Raw genomic sequence first — 12,810 nt, 5'->3', positions numbered from 1 at the left:
GTAGAGCCAATCATTAAAAAAAAACAAAAAAAACCCCCAGCAGTCATATGTGTGTAACGTTTATTTGAACAATAATGATTAATGTGATGGAATTACCTTAAAGGGTTGCTTCACCCTAATCGCTAAGTATATTTCCTCCCTTACACATAGTGTTATCTAGCCATGCAGAAAGTTTTATTTTTATTTTTTCAGGTACTGAGATACCTCTCTCTAGGATTTCTAGCTCCACTCCAATACAGTTGAGGTGAAAATTGCACTTTAAATTGGAATCAATTTGCGTAATATGAAACTCATCACTTGCAGTCACGAACCCAGAGAGAATTACACTGCAGTTTCTCTCGCCAGCTCTTAGTATTTTTTGGTGTGTTCAGACAGCATGTGAAGTGAATTTTTGCCTTTTGTTTTCAGCACACCTTCTAACTGAACTCAGAACTCACCAGACACTCCGGTTCTTTGTCTTATTTCCCTCCAGTCTCTCTCCTTTTCCCTTTTCTCTCAGAATGTTTAGCAAGCAGGCCATGGGACATGCAGAAATTTTTAAAGCAAGTGGAAACATTTTTAACTCATGAATGCATCTTCGTGTCAATTTACACCATGCAGGATGAGTTTGCATCAACTTAGGTCCTTACATTGTATATAATTGTGCCTATAAAATCTGCTTTATGTTCTGTCTCAACACACATTTGGTGTCTTTCAGCTCGTTGTTATGGTTCATTCCCACAGCTTTCATCAAACCTGTTTCCAGTCGTAGAAGGCAGCTATCTTCAGTGAAAATCCTCTGATAAATCCACTGAACACTACCCGCCCAGCACCAAACAGCAGACACTCAAAGTTACTGAGTAGCTGGTGGACATTGCGGAGCGATTTCAGATCCATTTGGAGTTGGTGGAGACCAAAACAGAGCTAAAAGGACACTGAATATGGGACTTAAGTTAGAGTCTAAGAAAATGACTCTAAATGAATAAACGTTGATGTTGCTCTGTGTCTGTTGGATTTGTAATGTTAGTTAACATGTTAACCATCAACTTTTTAAGATGATAATATGTCTATCGTGTGTTTATAGCTTGTTCTGCTGAGGCCAATAAAATCACTTATACTGCTTTGAAATTGTCATTTCTTTTAGCAAAGGACTTTTAACGAAGGATTATGGCTAGGTACCAGTAGAGGTAAGTGAAAAATATGTGTATATGTAATTTGTGTGCACTGACCCTTTAATTGAATCACCATTTAAAAAATGTGCGACTTTGCTAACATTGTAGGAAGATTAAGTCTTTAACCTTCTCCATAGTTGGTCAGAGGTCAGCTCTAGAGCAACCCGCCTGGAGCTGCTTAGTACTGACAGTTAAGCAGGACGGACACTTGTCAACCTGATCCCTAGTTGTCTTGTTTAAACTTGACTTTCCTGCTCACCCTCCGCCTTGTTACACAGAGCTTTAAAAATATCATATTCATGTAGGAATTGATCCATATTGGTTCAGACAGGAGAGGTGTTTTTGCTGGGCAATATATCCCAAGTCAGCCTAGATCAGTGTCAAAGAATTCAAAAGGAGGTTTGCCATCTTGCCCCAAGCCCATTGTGACCCATATTCCTCCATCGTCTCTTTCTTTGATTTTTATAGGTGTGTGGAGTTAGAAAGATTAGAAAGGTGCCAAGGCTTGTTAAAGTTTCAGTGTCCTTGGCTGTACATGTCCATACTACCACTGTTTTAATGTTAACCTCCTTTCATATATTTTCTGTCTCACTAGAACATGGCGTAACATTTTAAGTAGAGCAGGTAAGGTAACACTTTGTCATGTCTGCAATGACTGGATATTTCTGTGTTAATCTGTGTTTTCATTAAATTTAATATCATTTAATTACTTTGTGTTTAAAACGTTTTAATTTTGGAGGATTAGTGTGTTCTTTTATGCCTACAAGTGAATATTAAATTAATGAGTACTCTGAATACTCCATGTGTTTAATATCATGTTTGGCTCCTCTCTGGAGATCTGCTCAAATCGGGTTTTTTTTGTTCTACTCCGATGTAAAATAAACAGACTCAGAGCAGTTAGGGTGAAAAATGAAAAGTAGTGTTACATCAGAAGGATTTAAGGATCGCAAATAACCTCTTAGTGAGTCAACAAATCGCATTTTCAAAAATCCTCTTACAAGCCTTTTGAATGGCTGGTGAAACAATGTAAAAACCTTGTAAAATCTTTTTTTTTTCTTGCACACTTGTTGGACAGTACTTTTCCAAGTGGAAAGACATTTCATATGAAGATAATTTCCATGTGTTGTAATAGCAGGAAGGACACAAGAAGCCTTTTACAACTTGGACGATGCTTTTAGGGGTGACAGGCCAATGGCAGTGCTGAATAGAGGTTTCAGGTAATGATAGATCTCATTGAGACTAATTTAAACATCCCAGTGACAAGGTGTTACTAGCTGTAATTACTTTCAGTCAAGTAGAGAAAGCCAGAAACTCATTTCCTCATTTCATAGTAGATTACAGTAAGTGGTCATTTCACTGAATAAGGTCACTTTTATGATGGTAATACATGTAATAACTAATATTATGAGCCATAGAAAACCATAATTGCGCTCACGTTTTTAGTTGTGTTAATTACTTTTAAAGAACACCTTCCTACATCAGAATCTCCATATTAATCTGAACTGGCCTTTTGCTGGACCACCACACTTTGCAACAGTCTGTTTATTTGTATGTATCTTCTATTATTTATGGTGGCCCTGAGAGCTCAATGGACTGCGGCTGAGGAGAACACGTGCAAATTCGCAAAAAACGAGTAAACAAAAGACATATTTTCACTGATTCAACAGCACATGAATGCTGCAGAGAAATAAAACACAGTCAAATAAAAGTGATCTGGTTAGACATTCTTAAAATGACCCTTCTCTCTCATTGAACACAAACATATTATTCAGTTCAAAATTCTCCTAATTCATTGAAAAGTCCATTCAGGATTCAGGTTTTCACATCACACTTGTGTAAGCTTCTTCAAATTCAGTTTTAAGATGAGGACAGAGAAACTTTCCTCTTCGGCAGATGACTGTGAAAACATCTTCATTCTGCAAAGTAAAGCATTCAAACGAAGGAACAATAGGTTAGACACATTTTGACTAGAGCGGAGTGAAGTTTATTTCAGTATTTACATTGTGATAGCATGATTTCAATATTATCACAGATTTTGCTGTACATGTAGTGTTCATAGAAAGAAATGCACATTACTTTCAGCATGTCTCTTTTTCTGTTGAGTTGGAGCACATCTCTATATTTGAGTTTTCTGTATTTAGTCATGCTCTTTTTATTTGCAACACATTTTGGAATGTCACATATCATATGTGTTGTCATATGTGTTTTCCTGGGTTTTAGTGCATTGCCACCATGTCTTAACATTGGTGTTATAGTGTAGCCATCAGAGTGCTCACTACGCTAGATGTTCATCTTTATCGAGTCTTTAAAGGAGCACATCACTGGACCACTTGGCCTTTGAATGGGCCCTTTGCATCAATATTATACAATGTAGTATTAGCAAATTCTGCTAAAACTCTTTAAAAAAGTTTCAGACATGAAATTAGTCTCCACAGAAGTATTTAATCTCCTCTGTACCCAATATAAATATAGTCATTTCCTGACTATCTATAATTCAAATGCAGGGTGCTGGTGGGGGGTGTGTGTAATGGATGTGTGGGTTGTAATTGAAATAGGCACATTAATGTGAACATATTCAAGACAATGGGACCATTTAGCAAATGAACATGATTTTGCAACACATCCTCATAATTAAATGACCACACAGGTCGATTGTACCTGCACTCCAGGACGACTCGCGGGAAATGTAATGTGCTGCTTTCCGAAACTGTTACAAATCACTGTTGAATAATGATTATGTGTGTGACAACGCTGTGGTTAAGGTCTGGTTAAGTTTAGCCACAAAAAAAACACTTGGTTAGGGAAAAGATCATGGTTTGGTGGTTAGGGTTAGGGTTAGGTTAGGTTTAGGTTAGGGTTAGGGTGGTTAGGGTGATCACTTGTAATGTGGTTAACTTTTATTTATAGTTTAAAAAAACTACATTCGAGGGACCACTGCAAAAAATGTGTGTTTATCTACATATTCTGTATATGTAAGACTATCAGTTTTTTTTTTCTCCGGACTATCGGCATCGGCATCAGCATCAGCATCAGCATCAGCATCAGCATCAGCATCAGCATCAGCATCAGCTCCAAAAATCGGTCATGCCCTAGTCCTTAAAGTTAGGCAACCTTTGTTATCATGGTAGCAGAAAACGATTGTCAACAATTGTTACAGTTAAAATAAAAAAAGTCCCAGCCTCTGGTTGTAAACAGGAAGCAATCAGTAGACTTCTGCAGCTAAGTCCCCTTGTCCCATCTATCTATCTAGCCATCCACCCACCTCACCTAATATTGACATCATCTTATAATCATAAATTAGATTAGTCACTCAACATTTTTTCTGGCCTGAATTTTAGACCCAAACTGTTATTTTTCTTGTATGAATTGACTGTGATTTCTTTAATGTTAACTGTATGGTCCATTCACCATGTTCTGACATTTTGATCCAGAACTATGTTATATGGTAAGACACACCGGTGTAATCTTTCCATAATAGTGGTGATCATGCCCCCTGCAGACCTACCATTTCACAAGCAAAGGCTACTCACATGAAAACTATTGCCTGCAATCATTCTCCATTGAGAATTTCCCTCTTCAGCCTACAATAATTCCATCAAAATTGGTTTAATTTTTTTTTCTGTGTCAGCTTTTGTGGAGCCCCGAACTCAACTCACAGCACATAATAATGATGTCAAATCTTGCATCAAAAATGAATGCCCTTTGATGGACAACCCTTTATTAACACCTCATTATAGTACTGTAAGTGCTGACATTTGGAGCATGTGCAATCCCAGTGGGATTTGATCCTGTAACATTGGTGGCATATTTCCTGCTGCTTTATAATGTATGTTGGACCCAAGATTGTAACAGAGTGCTGCACAGTGCTCCCAGAGGCATAGGTGACATGCATAAAAACAATGTCCATAAAAAAAGTACAATTTCAATTAGCATTTGTTTAATCTTTCATGACAAGTAAAACCATTTGGAGTGTAGTGGCACAGTAAAAACTGTAATTGGTAAATAATTGAAACAAGCAGATTTATAGGAGTAAAAGACCCACCCCCAGTTTCTTATGGACGCCATGCTCTGTAGAACTTTGACTACATATTACGGAGGAAAAAGAGTAACGCAGACAGAAATTCCATTATCTAGGATGAAAACTTATTATATATAATGCAGACTCCAAGTATGAGTTCTGTAATAACTGTGAAAGACCTCCGCCTGACAATGAATTGGCTGCAAAGGTGGGACACATATTTCAGGATTATACTGAGAGTTTATTATATCCTGTAGGGTGATGTACATTCTTTGTGCTGTCTGGCTGTCCTCATCACTTTACTTTCAAAGTTTTAATCCTTAAAAGAGAACTATACTAATTTTGGGTTGGAGTACTACTGTGTAAAAAAAAAAAGCCTGAGGGAGCTGTCCAAAGTCTGATAAATTCACTCAACTGAGTTCGTGTCAGTTGGGTCTGAAGATTACAAGTTTGGAAATGAAATCCTGGGGTAGTTAGAAAGAAGTGAGGTTAGCTGGCCTCTGTAGTCCGCTGCTCATCTCTGCTAGAGGCTAGCAGCTCCAGGCTATGTAAGCTGCCACAAGGATAACACACTCCAACCCAACCGTTGGTTGTTAACTTGAATTGTCGCTAATATAGGTGAGAAGAAGAATGCATTAAAAAATATATTTCTGGGTCTGCTGCCTTAATGTTTAACCTTTTTTTGGCTACACTGGCCACAGACCAGCACTATAAGTGTGGTTGTCCATGAATGAGTGACTGAGTGAGTTATTAAGTTACATTGTTGGTTGGCTGGCTGAGTGTTGGAGTTCCTCCATTTAAAAAATGAAATGCATGAGAAGCTGAGGACTGCAGTGTGACGCAGAGAGATTGTACTTCCTGCTTTGAGCTCTGGTGTTAATTGCAACAAAGTCAATTAAACTCCTATTTAATCCGATGCATACCAGCGCCTTTACCGTCTCCTCCTTTAGCGTCCATTGTGATTGACTCTCAGCTGACAGCACTGTCAACAGCTGGTAAGATTTTATGTCTGAACTAATACCAGAACACACAGTTTTTATTTCTTTGACGTTTTCACATCACAAACGATGAATAACAGCATTAAAACACAGGTAATCTTGCAGGTAAAACATGCAACTCATGTAGGCTGTTACATCAGTTTAGTGTGGGCTGGATGCTCTGCAGGAGCATTTGATTTCACTGTAATTGCGGTAATTTGGTGGAGAAAAGCCTCCTAAATTTGCACCTAAAATGCTGTCAAAACATTCATTTACAATGTCTGCTGCATCCTACATCAACCGGGATAGAGGAAGAAAACAAATCCATAGAGGCATGAGAGAGAATGCACAATTAAAGCATCCAAATAATCATTACTGTGAAAAAACACTTAATGCAGAGTGAAAAACAAGAGACATCTTCAAAGTGAAACAGTTCTTTTTTTAAATCAAACATCCCAAGAAATGAGTGGAAAGTGTTCTTGCAATACCCTTATACCTTTTTTCTTTTACCCAAAGTTAGATTAACCATGGCATGTGATATGATACTTTAGTACACTATAAGAATACATATTACTTGGCCCACTACAGGAAAATTGCAAATGAACATTTAATATCCAGGAATTGACTTTACATACACTACCACTAACAAACTGGCCACAACACACATTGCCCATGTGCACTCCAGACATATATTTGGTTTGGACCTAGTCTAAACTGTCAATGTCTATGTCAGTGACCAGGATTCCACATGATAGCAGACCACTGTAAAGTTAGTTAGCTTGCTGAGAAGTTGGAGATGGACAGCCAACCTGCAACTCTTCATCTAACAGCTCACTGTGACTGCTACTCTTTGTTGGTCCATTACTCCCTTACAAGAGTTAAAAGTGATCCACTGAAAAACACATTTTTGATATACAGTTGCAGTCGGTGCTAACTGACAAATACAGCTAAACCAGGAGAGACAAGTAAATGAGAAAGAATTATTTTTTATTATAAGTACAATGAGTCTTTGGCAATTGAACTCCATGAGAACATCATCCCGGAACGGTTGCGGTTATATAGATCCCCCATGAAGTCCAGACACTGGTGATGGTGATGCTGATGAGATGGATGGGAATGATGGCCGATGAAAAGATGAGGCTGATGATCCTGCAGAGACCGGGTGGAGTCTTCCTGACTCAACTTTCGCTAAACTTCATTTTGTCTTTGTGACGGCGTCACAAAAGAAGCCACACCATGTTTTGCCACATGAACACATGTAATATGAACCAGCAGAAGGAGGAAATGCTGGGTTTGCATCAGCAGTAACTTAACACAGACACGGTTGTAGGACACCTAACAGAACAGTGAGGACGATATCAAGGAGATAAATTATGCTGGATTGCATGCCTGCTTCCCTGTGGATCCCTCATGTGTAAGTAGGCCATTTGAATCCCATGTGAGAATGGCGGACTTTGCCGATAACAATGATTAATACTGTATAGAAAGGTAATTAAAGTATTTAAATACACTGAGTGGCGATTGTCACTTGTCGAAAAAATGGGATTAAATCTATTAAAACCTTAAAGATTATAACATTAAGTGCTCCTTTATTGCATAGCAGAACATTGTTGTCTGTAACATTGTAATATGAACATATTAAGCACTTGCACATAATATTTCATGCTCTGACTGATTAAGTGTCAGAGAACAAACTATTAAGTGATTAAGAAAGGAGAATGGATGTTTCATCAACTTGCTTTAATATGCTTCAGTTTAAGGAGCATATCAGAGCGAATGGAGGAGGCAGACAGAGGAGGGAATGTGATTCAGTACTTAGAGAGTGATGTGAGCTATTCGTTCAAGGGATGAGTGTTCAGCCCACAACACGACAGGGAAATATTTTAATATTATGACAGCATTAGAGCCAGACTAACCTGATATTGTAGATATGTGAGATAAGCTTTCCAATGTAATTTGAAAGCTACAGAAAGAGAAGTTTGTACAAGGTGGTATGATTATAAGCTCACATCGCATTTTATTAAAATGTACAAGAGCAAATAATACATTATACAATTCTCATTTGGTTTTGTGAACTGTGAGCAGTTTTTTTTTTTTATTAATTCTGCCAAGATCATACAGTGGGAGGTACAGAATAAACACAGCACATTCACCTGTGAAAATTCAAGTGAAATTGCTCTTAAAAATGACATGAAGGAGCAAATATATGAGCAGCTGAAGTGGGCAGAGACAGGCAACACACTGCAATGTTTAGAAGGTTGGATGGTAAAAATGAAGACACTGTAGTCGTTTTATTCTATCATATCTTTCCACTGAGAAAGAAAGACAAATTGATCTTTAAAGCTTTATTTGATTGATGATTTGTGGTCCTCACACAAAGCTCTCCCAAGCCACATCCTATGAGGTATGTGTGTTTTTCCAATAATCAAGGCACCATCCCACAGCCAAGAAGTTTCCTCTGAGAGAAAAAGACAAGGTCAGGTACTATAGTGACTCCAATGAATACGGAGAGATAAGCTGCTAATGATGGTGGTGTAATGAAGTATGAAGGAACTCAACAGACTTTTAGACAGGAAGCTTGTAAGGTTACAATTAATTTATTTTCACCTCACCTCAGGCATTCACTTATCTCTCTTACCCACGTACTTACACATTACTCTTTCTAGGAAGGCATGTGATTGTTGCAATAGATTGCAGTGCAGAGTGCGTCAAGTGACGGATGGTGTCAACTTCAAATATATTCACCCAAACTCAAAAACAGCCTGATAGTGCTCATCTGTATTCTGTCCAGCAGCAGCAGCAGACAATGTCAGATAAGCTGTGATCAACCAAGAAGCGATAAACCCAGCACAGAACAGAAGGCAGGCAAAGCTAGTGATTAGCTGGTGAATGTAGAGGCATTTAGCAGCTAAAGAAACTAGTGGTATAAGGTTCATATTGGGTTCAAATTCACCAAGTGGACAAAAACACGGCTCAAAATGAATGATAATGTTGCTATATTTCTGCTGAATGTGTGAACAGCTGCTTGATTGTAACTTCACAGCACAAAAATTCAAGATGAAGTCAGTTATTTGACTTTTTAAAGCCATACCAGACACATTGTAAGTAAGTGTTCTTCTACAGGGTTACACATAAAATAATACCCATTACAGAATCTACACTGATAGCATGGATGATTGGGTAAAAGTTTTAATCATCTAAGTCACCTGTTGCAGTGTTCAGATAACCAGCACTGTTCTCAGTAAACCTCACATACCCCTGACATGGACATATATATATATATATATATGTATATGTTCATCTTTTTACTTTAAAACCTGTGTAATAACAAGATCAAATTTAGGTATCTTGCCATTCAACACCAATACTACTCTTGTCCATAATGTTACTTTTTTTTAATACTACTATTGTCTTTTTATTGCTTGTGTACTCACTTATTTGGTTGGCTGTGGCTCAGGAGGTAGAGCGGCCGACCACTAATCGGACGATTGGCGGTTTGATTCCCGGCTCCTCCAGTCCACATGTCGATGTGTTCTTGTGCAAAATACTTAACCCCAAATTGCTTAGTTGAACTAGTACTGCGATGTTCATTATGTGCCATGTTTTCTTTCCAACCACACAGAAAGTATGTATTGTAAATGGTTCAGCATGTGTCAAACAGAGTAGCTCGTACAATGTGGTGTATGAACATGTCAAAATGAATTGTAGGGGTAATGGTGCAAACTTCTCGACAGCTTCCTTAAAAGTCACTGAAAGTGACTGAAGTAGTTGCATGCCCACTTTTTCTGGTCAGTCGCTGCGTGAAGTAGGAGTGCTTGTGCTTGACCTGTTTCAAAAACTTTCAGAAAGTGTCAGATGCAGCTTCTCCTTCAGAAGAAGTCTGTGCTGCCCCAGTTTCAGTACAAAAAAGAGAAGAGCAACTGTCTTACTGTACCTGAGGCTATTTGTCTATTGAACTCTGCCCCCTCTCCTCTGGGAATCTTCCCATCCTCACTGCTGACTGATGTGCCCACCATGTTGCACTTTTTATTTTTACAGCACACTCTGTTAATAGGCATTCTATACTTGGGATGAATAAAATTCTTTGAATTGAACTGAATTCACGTGCTATACAATGACCCGACAAGCATTATGCCTTAATGGCACAGGTACTGCCTAATTGGTTTGCACATTCATCATTGATACTTGCTTTGAAATAAAGGTATGAGTTTATGCTAACAGCCAGGTAATCACATCCAGGTGTTCCTGAGGTTTTTCCTGTCAGAATATAATGTACAGAGCATGCTGGGAGATTTTTTGAGAAGGTGAAGCCACATTTTAGTGCCCGTGTCAGTGGTATCATTAAAATCATTGTTGTATTGTATGGTCTTGGATTCAATCACACAATAATAAAGGTTGTTTTTTTTTTTGCAGTTGAACAAAGCAGTGCCCCTTGATTTTTGAAAGGAAATCTATTTCTTTCATACTACAAAAAATGTGCAGTGTGGTGTTCACAGCAGTCAATTTCCCAAAGTGCCCATCAGTCAAACAATTTGTAACTACTGGTAACTACTGTGGACTTTTTGTTAAAGTAATTCGAGCAGCATGGCCACTGTAGCAGTCTTTGCTCAGTCAAACCTGAAAAGTATTCTAAAAAATGTTAAATGCATCTCTTACTGTGCGCAAGAACGGCCAAAATAATTAAATAATTAAATATTGAATCACTGCTGTGTTAAATTAGTGAGCAACAGATAAAGACAAAACAGGACAATATATATTTTATAATAATTTAATTATGCTCTGACTTTTTTTTTTTTTTACATTCAAATCTAAATTATTACAGTTTTGGTCAAATAATGGTATCTTCTCACACTGGTTATTTTTATGCATCATGTTAGACAGCCACAGGGGTGCTAACATATTGTCCTTCAACAGGCAATTACAGCTCCTCCAGGTACAAAGTGCATCATCAAGACAGAGCTGTAAAGCCTTAATACCGAGGAGACAGATGGAGGACATGTGCCGGCCACAGATGCAGCAGATGAAGCTGACCTAGATTCCATAGGAAATAAGGTGGAAAGAAGTGTCTTCCCTGCAAAGTAATTTCCTCTTTTCCTGCGGCAGGCGACGACAGCTTTGCCCTTAAAATTGTCTAATCAAATATTTCAGTATGAATGTAAGGTCACTGTCTGGGCAGGATGTGAGCTGCTAGCTGTATCTTCAACATGTTATTAGGCCTTATTATCTGTCCACTGTTGCACACTAGGTATGTGTGTGCGTGTGTGTGTGTGGGTATGTGTGTGTGTTTGTGTGTGTGTGTATTCTGTACTACTAAAATGATGACAGGCAAATGCTCCCACAAGAGTGCAGTAAATGAGATAATTAATCAGTTTGAAGGACTTAAATTGGGTTAAGGATTAAGTTTGGGTTTAGGCATCTCATAGGGATGTTAAAGGAACTATAATCAATGTGTTTATATTAGCAATGGATCACATGACTACTTGTATGTAAAAGGGGTCAATCATAGTGGAAAAAAAAGGTTATTATATGTCAATGTTGTCTACACAGCTTGTTTCCAAGTTGCCAAAAATCTGTTATGCTGGTTTAAAGCTGAACTAAAATTCTAATTATCTCAAGTTAATGTGAACTATAAGGAAGGTGTAAATATTGCTTTTGGAGATTAGTTGAATTTCCTCAGCCTCTCTGGGTGGGTGTTTCTCGTTGCTGTCTTTCAATACATCTGCAAAGAGCAGAATACTGTTTAAGATATCCCTTAAAACATTCATCACTTGGGAGCAATGATCATGTTGTTATGTTGTATACCACTCAGGAAGTAGAAGCCAGTTTGCTTAGCTGGCTAACAACAGCACCATGGATGTACCTATTGTAAGAGCTGGAAAGCAGACCTAAAATGGCTCCCATTCAATCCTATGAGAATTGCTCAGCTGGCACATACTCCCAAAAAAGTTTCTAGCTTCTGGGTTTACTTCTAATGCGGCTCATTGAATATGTGCAATGGTTCATCTGCCGGCCCCAAACGTGAGTTTCCAGTTGGCCCACAGACTTTTCATTGTGATGATGTCACAGATTTTTAAATCAATTTTCCTAGCTTGAGGAAAGCTTTTACAAATATAAATAGAAAGAGTCATAATTGACCTTGTCTGCAGTTCGAGGTGTCCTGTAAACAGTTTTACAGACATCTCTTTTACAATGATGGACTATGGGGAAAATGCTTGTTTGGGCTGCAGGGGAATTTTTGCTGCAATACTGCAAGTGGCCACTGGGTAAAAATTGGCTGATGGCTGAGTGGCCCCCTAACCAGCTCTTATGATACATCCATTATTAGCACTGATTCTCACTACAGGTTACTTTTTCTATCATGTTATTTTAACATCTGTTGAGTCATTGGTAGCTCACACTCACTCAGTGTTGTGTTTATCTCATGGTGTACAAACTAGGGGGGTCTAGCGTTAGCTGTCACTCTATTATGGGTCCAGTCCAACATGGAGTAATGTAGGAATCATCCTGGTAATGTGCTCAAGTAAATCACAGATGGGACTAAGCAATGGCTAAAATTGTTAGTCATGACCTCATGTGCAAGCTATCCTCTGTTAAACTAGTACCTGTCTCACATGCTATTTTTTATTTACATTTTATCTGACAGGACTTGCTGTTTAAAGTTGAA

The sequence above is a fragment of the Scomber scombrus genome, chromosome 22 (genome assembly GCF_963691925.1).
Source record: "Scomber scombrus chromosome 22, fScoSco1.1, whole genome shotgun sequence".
NCBI lineage: Eukaryota > Metazoa > Chordata > Actinopteri > Scombriformes > Scombridae > Scomber > Scomber scombrus.
This window is presented reverse-complemented; position numbering follows the sequence as displayed.